Source organism: Bombus vancouverensis, chromosome 16, assembly GCF_051014615.1.
Source record: "Bombus vancouverensis nearcticus chromosome 16, iyBomVanc1_principal, whole genome shotgun sequence".
Classification (NCBI taxonomy): Eukaryota; Metazoa; Arthropoda; class Insecta; order Hymenoptera; family Apidae; genus Bombus; species Bombus vancouverensis.
Window position 1 is genome coordinate 3960147 of NC_134926.1, and position 12219 is coordinate 3972365.

The following is a 12219-nucleotide window of genomic DNA, read 5'->3' on the forward strand; positions in this document are numbered from 1 at the left end:
GAATAAGGACCTCTCGTGGTGAACGGCTGCATTATCAGCACACCTCGTCTCCAGCGCTCTTGGTGGGAGAAACGCGCATAGGTTAGGTAAGAGGAGAAATGTGTGATCGTGCAATCCTAACAAGATTAGGGTATACTGTGCGACGAAGAAAGATATATAAATTAGTTTCATTTTTTCACTGTTTCTTTTGCAATCGTATATCATCCTAATTAGATCCTGAACTTTGTTCCTATATTCCATTTAAACATCGAAAGAGATAAATAAACATTTGCAAATTCTGTTCAGTAAATAAAACCACTAACGTGATACCTGTTAATTAATTTCAGCAATTTCTGTGGAGTCAAATAAATTAATTTTTTTATTACTATTATTCAGAAAAGGTTATAATATTCTTAGATTTAATTTATTACATTATAAGATAGGTTAAACTAATATTATCTTCTGTCTGTTACAGGATTGCTTTTGGCGCAACATCAGGAATCCTCAACCTTTCTGAGAATTTCAAAGGGATTCTGTTACGTCTTATTGTTACGTTCTATTTAGTTACCGACGAGAAGGTAGCGTTAACTGACGTTTAATGCAACTGGCAATAAGTTCCAACTTTCGGCTAACTTGCTATGTGCAGGAATACTGGCACGAGAGAGGATTAAGGTTGTTCGAAAGTAAATTAACAATATGTAATGATTTATTCAAATCTTACTCGAATTCAATATTGACAATTGATTGACAGACTGACGGATATAAAATTCTTCGATTGACAAAATGGTAATTCTTCGTATAACAAAATGATGATTCTTCGGTTGACAAAATGATAACTAACTCCTCGAATGGTAATTATTCGGTTGACGAGCGGTAATTAATTATTGATTTCTCTGAGTCACTACATTTATTTATATCTGTCAGAGATGAAAAAATGTCGGGGTCTTCCTTTTGAAAATGTTTGAGAAAATCCCCAACGTTTGTTCAAACTGCCGACTTTGTTTAAAATTTAAATTGTCTTACTATCGTCATAAAAATATAGTTAGGTAAATATAAAAACATAGTTAGATAAGTTTTCGCAAGATATAGCTTTTAGCAGGTTTAACTGCCTTTCTCTTCAAATATTGTAAACACGATTTCAAATAAACGTTTTAAATTACCTTGATTTGAAAGAAATTATCAATTTTACTTTCGCGCTACGGACGTGCGGGACGCGAGACGTGACGCTTATACTATTTTATTCTTTTAATACTTACCAATATTTATCAATTTTCTCAAACTCTTCCGCCATTTTTGATAACTTAAACTAATGAGAGTTGGAAAGTATTTAAGGATATGGATAATGAGAAGGTTTTAAAATAACTAGTGATTAAACACTTTGTCCATTTGCAAAATAAGGTCGTTTTATTCAATCGAATGTGCAAGTTTACAATAATCGTACAACTTTATATACAATTCATAATTTTCTGTATAATAATTTGTGTAACTGGGTAATTTTATTCATAACGTTTCATCGTCATGGTATCCTCGAAGGAAAGTGTTAATTCTTTGTCTTTCAGGCGTTTCTTTTCGATGTGTAAGAATTCAAATTAAAGCTTAATTAAATTTCAAATTATATCGTAGGTAATTATAGATATCTCCGGACAGGGTTTCGAATAAATAATTGGTATGTTCACATGTAGGACAACCTTTATTATTTAATACAGTACTAATTATAACATAATACTACGCATTATTACAATATTAGTATTATTATATTGGTTGTAATCTGAGATTTTCTTCTTAATGGTGTTTTTTGCGGCGTGGGTGCGTGCGTGCCGTTGCGTGCATGCGTGTACGCGCGCGCACTTGTGTGTACGTATCTATATATGATAGTTTTCATACAAATAAACAAATAAATACATACGTATGTATAAACTATATATATATACATATACATATACATATTTATTCGTTTATTCGTAATACCCCTACACTTAGTGCATTACATGTACACGTATGTATGTGTTTATATGTATACATATATGATATTTATTATACCCTTGTATTATTACGCGGTACATGAATTCATATCTTATCTCTTATAATCTTATAAATCTAATTCGAATACATATAGTGTATATAGATATATATATAGATATATATTTATATATCATCAGGATGGTATAAATAATATTGTATTTCATAAAAGCACTTTTTGTTGCTTATAATATTATTGTTTTTTTTTCTTCTTTAATTATCGCATCGCTTTTTCCCCCACATATTTCCCCTAACGCTCTTTCTTTCTTTCACTTCGTTTCTTCTTTTCTTCTACTATACGCGACATCCGTAAAGGAATTTTCTTGCTTTCTTTTTTACATTCTTAAAAGAGTTTTACGTCTCTCTTTTTTTCGGCTTTCTTACTAGCTTCGGAAGGAAAACTTAAGACACATTACGAACTACAGATATCGAGAATCTTCTTTTTTTCTTACATCTTCTTCCTCGTCTTCTCCTTTTTCTTTAAATACTAGACAATCGTTTTCGCGTTGTATGATCGCTCCTTTCTCATCGATCTCTTTCGAATATCGGTCGATATCACGCAAACCCCCGTTCCCGCCCCTGTCCCCACCCTCGCCCGAGATGTCGGTGAGAAATTCCTTTCGTGCAGTTCGCTAGTTCTAGCCGTTGATTTCTTTTTTTGCTTTTTAATTTTTTTGTTATTTTATTCTTCGTTCATTCGCTCGCACGCACACACACACAGACACACACACGTTACAGGCAGACGTGTGTGCGCGCGAGTCCAGCGCTATGCAAGTGTGGTACTTTGGAAGACTATCATATAACTCACAATGTTCTCCTAATCCATGACCATTTATTCTATTGCATTTTTAGAAACGACCGCATGCGTCATAGGAAAAGTTTGTTGCAATCGGACTGCGAATATTTATAGAAATTTGTATTTCTATAAGTAGAACGAAAGGAATCTTGATGAATGGAACTGTAGGCGAAAAATTGTTTCTATTGTGATATTGTTACACCGTAGTGTAATTTGTATTGTAACGATAACGTATCCGGCAGAGACAAGCAAGTTAAGTGACTAATAAATAAGCGTGTCTGTTCGATGTTGGGTTGTTGGGACGTTTCAAATATGCGTTTCTCAGACACATGTTAAAAGATTTTCTGAATTTTATGAACTGTCAACTAACCAACTTGCCATACGGACACATGAAAATCCGCAGTCTAATTGCAACGTTTAATACGATAAAGGCGATAAAAGGAGGAAATGCGATAACGTTGTGAAGAGTAAACCTAAACGCTATAGCGGAAAAAAGGAGAAGTGATAGAGATAAAGAAGCGGTAAGAAGATACAAAATGGACGAAATAGATTTGCACAATAGAAGAAGTGATCAAAGAGGTTAGAAGAAAATTGTTTGCTACGTATGACATCCTTCCAGGACACTACACCGGCATAGTAACGAGTACAGAGTGTCCTACAAGGTATGGCATATGCGGCAAATGAAAGATAGGAAATACGGTTTAATCGAAACAAGAAATACGAGCTTATCGATGCCCTTACCTAACCTCTACTATTATTAGTTTACTTTATTTGCTTGCTCTTCTTTTTATCGAATCAGTTTTTAATTTGCAAAAGTTTTGCTCCATGTTCGAATGGCCCGGGAGAATTACACGCGTTTTCCAATAAGTTACGCAGTTCTTTCGTTTTCGTTTTATTTTACTTTTTTTTCATTATCTTTTTTCTAGCAATTAATTGTACCGCCATTAAAAAATATCTGATATTTGTCTCTTAATGATTTATAAACTTTAAACCAGAGAATGCTCGTGTCACTTTAGAGTTAGTTTATAGAAATTACGTTCGCATTTTTTTATATCCTTTGGATAGATATTAAACACTTTTTTTTTGTTCTCTCAGATACATCATACCTTATGAAACACATTTATGCTTTCGCCCTTACCCGCTTCAATAAATATCTCCGTATGTGTTACTCCCTCGCAATCGTCCTCCTCAATTGTTATTTTTTTTTTTATTTATTTTTCTTTTTTGTTTGGCTGGTCCACTAACATTCCTAGAAAAAATACTCTCTGCAGTCCTCTATGTTTATAAGCTAAGATTTTTTTTTTGTTCCTCTATTTTCTGTTTTTGGTTTCCCGTCGTTCTTCTATTTCGTTTTCCTTCGTTCCTTCGTCAAAACTGTCCATTCACTTATCCCTCGTTTTAACTTTATCTTTCCCCGATTTTTAATACTTTTAAGAACACCTTCTCCCCGTTCTCCGTCTTACGTACATATGAAACCTCGCAATAGGTTCGTGCAAGCTACTTGCAACCACTTCAAACAAAGAACGTAACGCGATTACGGTACCTGAATTTTAATCGCTACCGTGCGATCGAATCACATTGATCGTTCGTATTTCCGCGATTTACACACGCGATACTGTGTATGTATATTGACGGTCATTATACATCGATACGGCGATTATACATCGTAATCGAGATACACGCGGTGAAACGTTAACTAACCTCGTACACGATTTGTCGTTCGACTAGTTTGCAAGAAAGCGAAGGGAGAAAAGCTTACAACTGATGGTTAGTTTGATTATAATAAGATTACAAATTATCTAGTATCACAAACATCGTTATAGATCGCGAAAATGCCCGTGGATAAACGAATCGAGCCGATTGGAAGGAAATAATCCAATTCGTCAAATGAACTCCTGTTTATACAGGCCGTTCCAGAACCTGCGAGTATAGCTTCACTGGTGGAACACCCTGTATGTATGTTTATACGATATAAACGCGTAGCTTTCTCGTGTCGCGAGAGAGGAAGAAGGGAAGGAGGAAACATGAAATACAATATTTCTTCTATCGAGACGTTTTTATCTTGGAATCACACTCGCAGCTTACCCTTCGCGATGATTAATTACAGTTCCATTGCTTGAACGTTTAGATCGATCATTATACGGTAGAACTTCATTTATCTCAAAGAGATTTTAATTAATGCGACTCGTTAACTGGACTTTAGCTGCTTGAATTTACTTAGTCGAACGCGAGCTCCTGTTATGTGAACACAAAATAACAAGTAGTTGGTGAGCTCTTGGTGTTACGTCAACTACAATTATACATATAAACTGCTGCTTGTCCTCCAAGTGAGAATAAATGGAGTTCCACTGTATATTGATTTGATGAGTGGAGGATCAGTGTTATAAATATAATATGGAATAATCAGAAATGGTTCGATCAACCAAGAAAAGCCAGAGGAATTGAATCCTATAATACTCGTAAATCGTGGATAAAATAATATTTATTTATTACTTGTTACTTCAATGAAACTTTCCTTTTCTCAATGAAATGTACATTGCCGTTAAAATGTCAAAATCGTATTTGGACATTTGGTTATCTTTCACAAGTAAACTGTATTTTAATGATATTGAATTACCATATACATATGTATTTAAAGTTTATACTAGTAAAATTTACGTTTTACAAATTTATATGGAATTCTACAGCATAAAATCTAACCTCTGCTGTCAATATTTTCGTTCATCGCTGTACACGGAAACACCATATGTTACAGGAATATAATAATTTTCAAAGAGAATCGTATGAATTAAGGAAACTTGACACAATTAGCGAGTAAGATCCAATCAAATTGTGATAATTAAATAATTTAAGCGGGAATTATATTTAATTGTATTCCTGTGATCATTCACGAACCTTGAACCCCTCAACCATCTATTAATACACGAACAATACGAAAGAGAGAATTTTAGAAAAAAAAAAATACTTATCTTAATTAATATTCGACTAAGCGTTTAAAATATGTTAGAAAAAACTATAGAACATAGATTAATATTCTTCAGTGATAATCAAGATAAAGAGATCATTCTTCGTGTCTTTAATATTTTCAAATAATTTCTGACTTCAGAATAATATTTGAAAGAAAAGAGCGAATAAAGAAATAAAGGTAACCTGTCGTCGTAATAGTCTTTTGAAGTATCAAACCTTCTTTTTCCTTTTCAAACTCATTGAGATTCGTTGAAATATAAAAGTCGGGCAGTTAAACGAATGATTATTTTTATTCTATTTACCTCTAATCACGATCAGTATAATCGATATTAAAGCGATGATTGGAATTCTTAGACTTTAGAGTTCCGAACAAGCGAATGAAATGAAATTTCAAACAAGTATCAAGTACCCTGTACAATCGTTAGTCGTTAGTTACGTATAGATATTTAACGTTATCTCCAATGATACTGAAAGTCTTCTTTGATTCGTTAGCTTTCGAAAACGAATATATGTTCGGTAAAATCACGAAACAAACATCAAGGATCTTCGAATTGGAAAAAACAACTCGTAGAATACACAGGATGAAACTGTAACTGTAATAGTTATCAGGGAAAAAGATTGCCCCCCTTGTCGAGAGCTATGAAATTTAACAAGGGACACGATTCTACTAATCGAACTGTGGTTTTCACCTCTTCATCAGAGAAATGCTGTCAAGCAGGAAAGTCTAAAAAAATATTTATATTCGCAGTTTATTATTAATCTGCTCTCAGTCAGTCTCAAATTTTGGAGATGAATTATTACCTCCACGACTATGGAAAAATATAATTGTAAATTCAATGATAAGTTCTTATTGTAAGAAATGTTTTTTTCATAGCTAGACTGCGGATTTTGTTGTGTTTATAGGAAATTTGTAAGTGCAAAATTGCACAGAATAAAGGTGACATGAAAAAATATGTAAAATATCCAAAGTATAATACTTTCTATGATACTTGATAGGTAAAATAATCTTCTACCGAGATTCTAATTTTTTTGGTTATATTCCCAAAATTGTGAATTTACGTAAAAATCCGCTATCTACTTATAGCCTTTTAATTGTTACGTAGTTTGATAATGACATACGGGTAAAAAAATTAAAAAAGTCAAATTTTTCATCGACACCTTCGATACGTCAACTGTATGCTTCATAGAAAGAGCGTCTTTTTAGTTAAAAAAATAATGCATTCAGTCGATATTACGGCACTTCCGATGATTTTTCTATTATGTTCTAGTTTGATCTCGCGTGTGATTGTATTTAGAAATCGATAGTTCAATTGAGATACAGTTTTCGTTGAAACAAATTTCACACTCTTCCAAGAAGACGAGAATTTATTCGTTGGAAATAAGTATCATGGTAATTGTACTATTATCATAGTAAACGTATAATATTACTATATTAAAATTGAGTACACAGCTGTTCATAAATGTTAAGACATTTACAGAATATCAGATAAATATAGAAAGTTATTATTAAGAAATTATTGATTTTTCATGTTCAATTAATTAATTATGTAACTAATACTATTATATTATTAATCGATGAAACAATAAATGTATTTCTTTCAAGTAAAACTGATCTTGAATTTTAGAGAATTACATGTTTCCTGTCATTATTATTGCTTGTGCATTTCGAGATACCTAACCTCCTAAAATGAACTATTTACGCTAGTTTGATGTCTTTTCGAAATTCCAAGATATCACACGATTTACGTCGATCGTAAATAAAAGTCACGACAAGTAGAAAAAACGTTTGCCGTTTTCTTCTTTTGATTATTATTGTTCCCTGCTATATTGGCACTTGATATATAGTCACAATAAAGAGTGTAAAATCACAGAAGGAAACAAATCGCGGGACAATGCGTTGTGATGAAGATCGTAAGGACGGTTCAACAGTTTGGGAAGAATTGAAATTTATGATGGATTAAGTTGAATCGTGTCCCTTGCCATTCTTTTAATACCTTACTTTGTATTGAAACACACAGAGCAAATATACGTTTCTTTGATATTTTTTCCTCGATGTTGGCAAAGCAAAATCTTCCTTGTTATTTTACGTTCTGATTGTTGCTCAAATGACGCCAAGTTACAATGAATGCTACCCACTTGGAAAAAATATTTAAATAGTATCGATTCTTTATGATTTTTCTAAAGTAAGGCCTAACGGTGTAGGTACAGTGGTCACAGACGCGCACACACTTTCAAATACCGTTTCACAAGCGGCATTTCATCTCGTTTTCTCCTTTCTTTTTTAAATCGTTAACCGATTATTCTCGAGTATTTCTGCATCGAATAATATTTTAAGTTACCTTCAAGTCACCGACGATCATTTCACAACATTTTCGATAATTTCGACGATGCTTTCATCGATATCGAATTTTTTCGGCACTCTGTCTAGTCACGCGTTTAAATCATCGATGATATTTTCCACCAATACATTCATTTCTTTATGTAAGAAGTGATGAAAATGATAAAATATTATTATATCACACTTATACTGTCATGCCTCGTTTAAGTTATACTAAGTTACTAACTTTATATCGTGACTTTATATTGTTAGTACAATATATATATTGAATTCTTAGATAATTATTATTATATATACTAAAAAATTATTATTAGAGGTATATACTATAATAAAGCTACTTGAATTGAAGTAACTTGAGACCACTTCATCAGTGTACTTATTATTTACTTAACTTGAAATATTTCTTTCAAATTTATGTGCTTACACTCATTAGTCAAACAATGGCTAAATGTTATTTTTGTAACTTTCCATTCTTAGACCTTCAGATCCTTCTTTAATGATTTTGATGTTCTCTTAACATAGGACTGAATTATTCTGAGGACATTTTGAAATATATGTGGTATATTTGAAAATAATGCTACACTAGAAAAATGAATTAGACAAAATTAATATAAATTAAGAAAAATCGAAATAGGACAATGATGATGATGACAAACCTATATTCATAAATATGAATTAAATGTCGATGATTTGAACGCGTGAGTATGTACGCAAGGTTAACTTGCTTAAGCTGTCGATGAAATGATTGTCTGTAATCTAGAGGTAACCTAAATAATATACGCACATAATTGATCGCGTTGTATCGGTGAAAACGCGTCTTTTTAGGCTTCGATTTCTAATTCGTCATTCGTGGAGTTGCTTGAAACGTAGCAAGGCTACAACAAAGCTTCGTACCATTTCATCTCTCTCTCTCTCTCTCGATTCCATTTTAGAATTGTCTCTAATCGATAAATCACATCTCTCGTCTCTTCGATTCGACAGTTTCTCTTAAGAGTATTTCTCTAAATAGAAATCTCTCGTGATCTCTTAAAACTAATCTGCCTGTTTAAATGTTATTCGCCTTATTTTAAATTTACCGCGATTTTATACATATTTTTTGTCAATTTTTCATTTTTTTTTTTCAACGTAAGTAAATACTCTTGATTTACCATTTACGACATCCCACGATTACAATCTACGGTTCGTTATACTATAACCTATGTTTCATAACTTCCAAGCGCGGTAAATTTCGATTTACGAACGTAATATTTTTTTTCTCAAGAACATCTTTTTGGTGTCCCACCGAATGAAAGTCTCCTTTTACTTTGTTTTCAAGAGCGAGCAAGACTAGAATCTCTTATTAATATCACTGTTTATGTCTAACTAAAAAAAGAAAAGAAAATTTAAAATTAATCGAAGAAAAGGAGGAATAACTATTAAATTTCATATCAAGTTTCTTGATTATATGTACCTTGCTTATTTCTTTTTTATCCATTATCGAAAAGCTTTTAAGAAACACTTCTCAGGGATTTTCCATCAAACGGTGACAATGACGTTACGTCCTACTTTGGAGACATTTTTGTTTTAATAAAAAGGATGTAAATAATGAAAATAGTTCATAATTGTACCCGTTTTTGTCGTTCCTAGGCCGTTTTTATACCGGTAATTGGAACATAAACTGATTTGCATTAATAGAATAAATTTTTGAACCCTAGAAAATAATACTATAAAAAAAATTTTCAATATTCCAATGATTAAACAGAAACGATGTTGATTCGCGAAATTCACTGGATAGCAAATAAATGAGAGAAATGAAATGTAAAGATTATTATACATGTACATATGTGATGATAAACTTTGAAAAATTTACACACTAGTAACGAAGCAGCTTTTAATAGTCGCTAGTATCGATTGATATATCGTTTATCGCTAAATCTAGGGATATTCATTTCTTTTATGTTGCACCATTATATGAATGTACAGTATTACTACACTTTCCATTCGTACTTGTGTATTTCATCTTTGCGATTAAGTACACCGATTAAAATACTTTGTTGAAATACTTTTAACGGGAATATAGTTCGACGAAAAGAGAAATATATGCGTAGAGGGCACAAGTATAGTTATTTTTGTCTGCTATACTTCACGTGGCCTGTTTTTCCCCATTTCCTATTGCGCTTTTTTTGAGCAAATAATATCATGTTATAAATTATTCTTGATATTTCCTTTCTTCTCTAAACTATCAAGGAAACGATGAATATTTTCAAGGAACAAAATAAAAGAAGAATGAAAGAGAATATTCGGAGAGACGATGATATGGAACACTCTTAAATACATGTAATACTTCGGAAATCTCGGAAATAAGGTAATTATCGTAAGCGTTCAATTCGATTTTGAACATCATGGCGACGATAAGTCTTCTCTTATTTTATTTTCCCCGATCTTTCCAAACAAATAGATACGAGACTCGCTTTTATAAATACGGAGTCGTTAGATTATCACCAAATAGTTGCACATTATTATACACCGGTTTAGTCTTACACGCGTTCATCTCGACTTTTTCTAATGAAAAAGGACAACTAATGTTTTCTCTGCATTTATAGTCATCAATGCAGATATGTATGTCGATAAAAATGCGCATTCGTAACGTAACCAACAAATGTACAGAAAGTCATTCACATTCGTAATAAATATTTGTTTGATTTAATAAAACTTTTATTCGATTAAGTTTCAGATTATTTTCATTGTGCTATTTCTCTGTCATCACAGGACAAGAAACAATATAGACAGCATGCTGAAAACAAGGTTATATAAGGTATCTTTATAAAATTGATTGTCATACAAATATCGCAAGCGATATTACCAAACTTGTGTCACGTTGCTCATTATAAGTTTGTCGGTAAAACACAGGTAAACGTTTAGAGTGTAGCACGAAATAGAAAAATAAGACATGATTAACATTACATTTGGTGAGTAATAGATGTTAATAAAATTATGTATCATCTGTTTCAGTAATGAAATTATTTACCATTTTCAAAGAAGAATATTAAGAGGCTTTAACGAAAGATGCGTATATCGGAAATATGTAGTAGAAATCTCGATAGCCAAATAAAAATTTTACGGGACGGTTCACAGTTACATACTGTCTTGTTTCGACATCACATGTTAGCGTTTCGAAATGTTACGCTGATCACGTTATGTTCTTGCTAATTTGCAAAAGGCGAAATTCTTGCTACTTTCCTATTCGGTTCGTTACGAAAAATGGCATGATCTTGGAATTGCGTATATGCACACTCGTAGGGGGGGGGTACCTTTTTATGAACAAATTTTAACAAATTGTCAGAACACTAAGTTCAAAGTACATCGTTGAAATAATGTTCTCTACACGATAGCACCACCTGTTCACCCGCTCATCGTAATTTATGTACATACATACAGTGGCTACAAGATTCATATGTACTTATTTTTAGCCGAAAATTATTTGATTGAATGCGAAACGAAGCATCCTGTTTATTAGATTCTACGTTTCAGTTCCATATTTTTATAATCATATGAAATTATTATTAAATGGTATGGAAATTTGTTATAGATGGATATAATTAATTGGTGTATAAATGCAACGTAATAAATACAGCGGTGTAGAAATATCTTTTGCAATCACCGTATACGTCTTTCGACTAACAAAAACTATTTGTTCGTTAATATATCCATTACGCATAAGAAAATAGACATTTTATAAAAAAAAGTGATTTTGAAATCGTCGTTCAAAATTTCTAAAAGGAAAAAAATACTACTAGGAAAATACCAAAAATTAAATTAATTTTTCATCGTTAACATTTAGTAGCAGTGGTAATTGATAATTAACCGTATTATTGCTTTATAACAATATGTACGTAATACATTAATGCACGTTAATTCTACATATAAATTATGGAGAAAAAACGGATATGTTAGAATTTTGTATGGTTTGCTATAAATATCGATATTAACTTTACACAAGTATAAATAAATTATCACAAAAAATATATCATCAACAGAAAATTCTTTCGAGCCGCTTCAAAAATTACAATTACATTCGTACCAATTGTAGTACAATTATGTACAAAAAATTGTTCTATATGTTTTACAGTAAAATTTCAAC

General features: G+C 32.0%; 1 long non-coding RNA gene across 1 annotated transcript; it reads left to right on the plus strand.

The window, feature by feature from the left end:
* Window positions 1-93: 93 nt before the first annotated feature.
* LOC143303711 (uncharacterized) lies at window positions 94-2942 on the plus strand. The gene is made up of 2 exons (XR_013060277.1): window positions 94-380; window positions 455-2942. It is a non-coding gene; the product is annotated as an uncharacterized LOC143303711 (long non-coding RNA).
* The last annotated feature ends 9277 nt before the right edge of the window (window positions 2943-12219 follow it).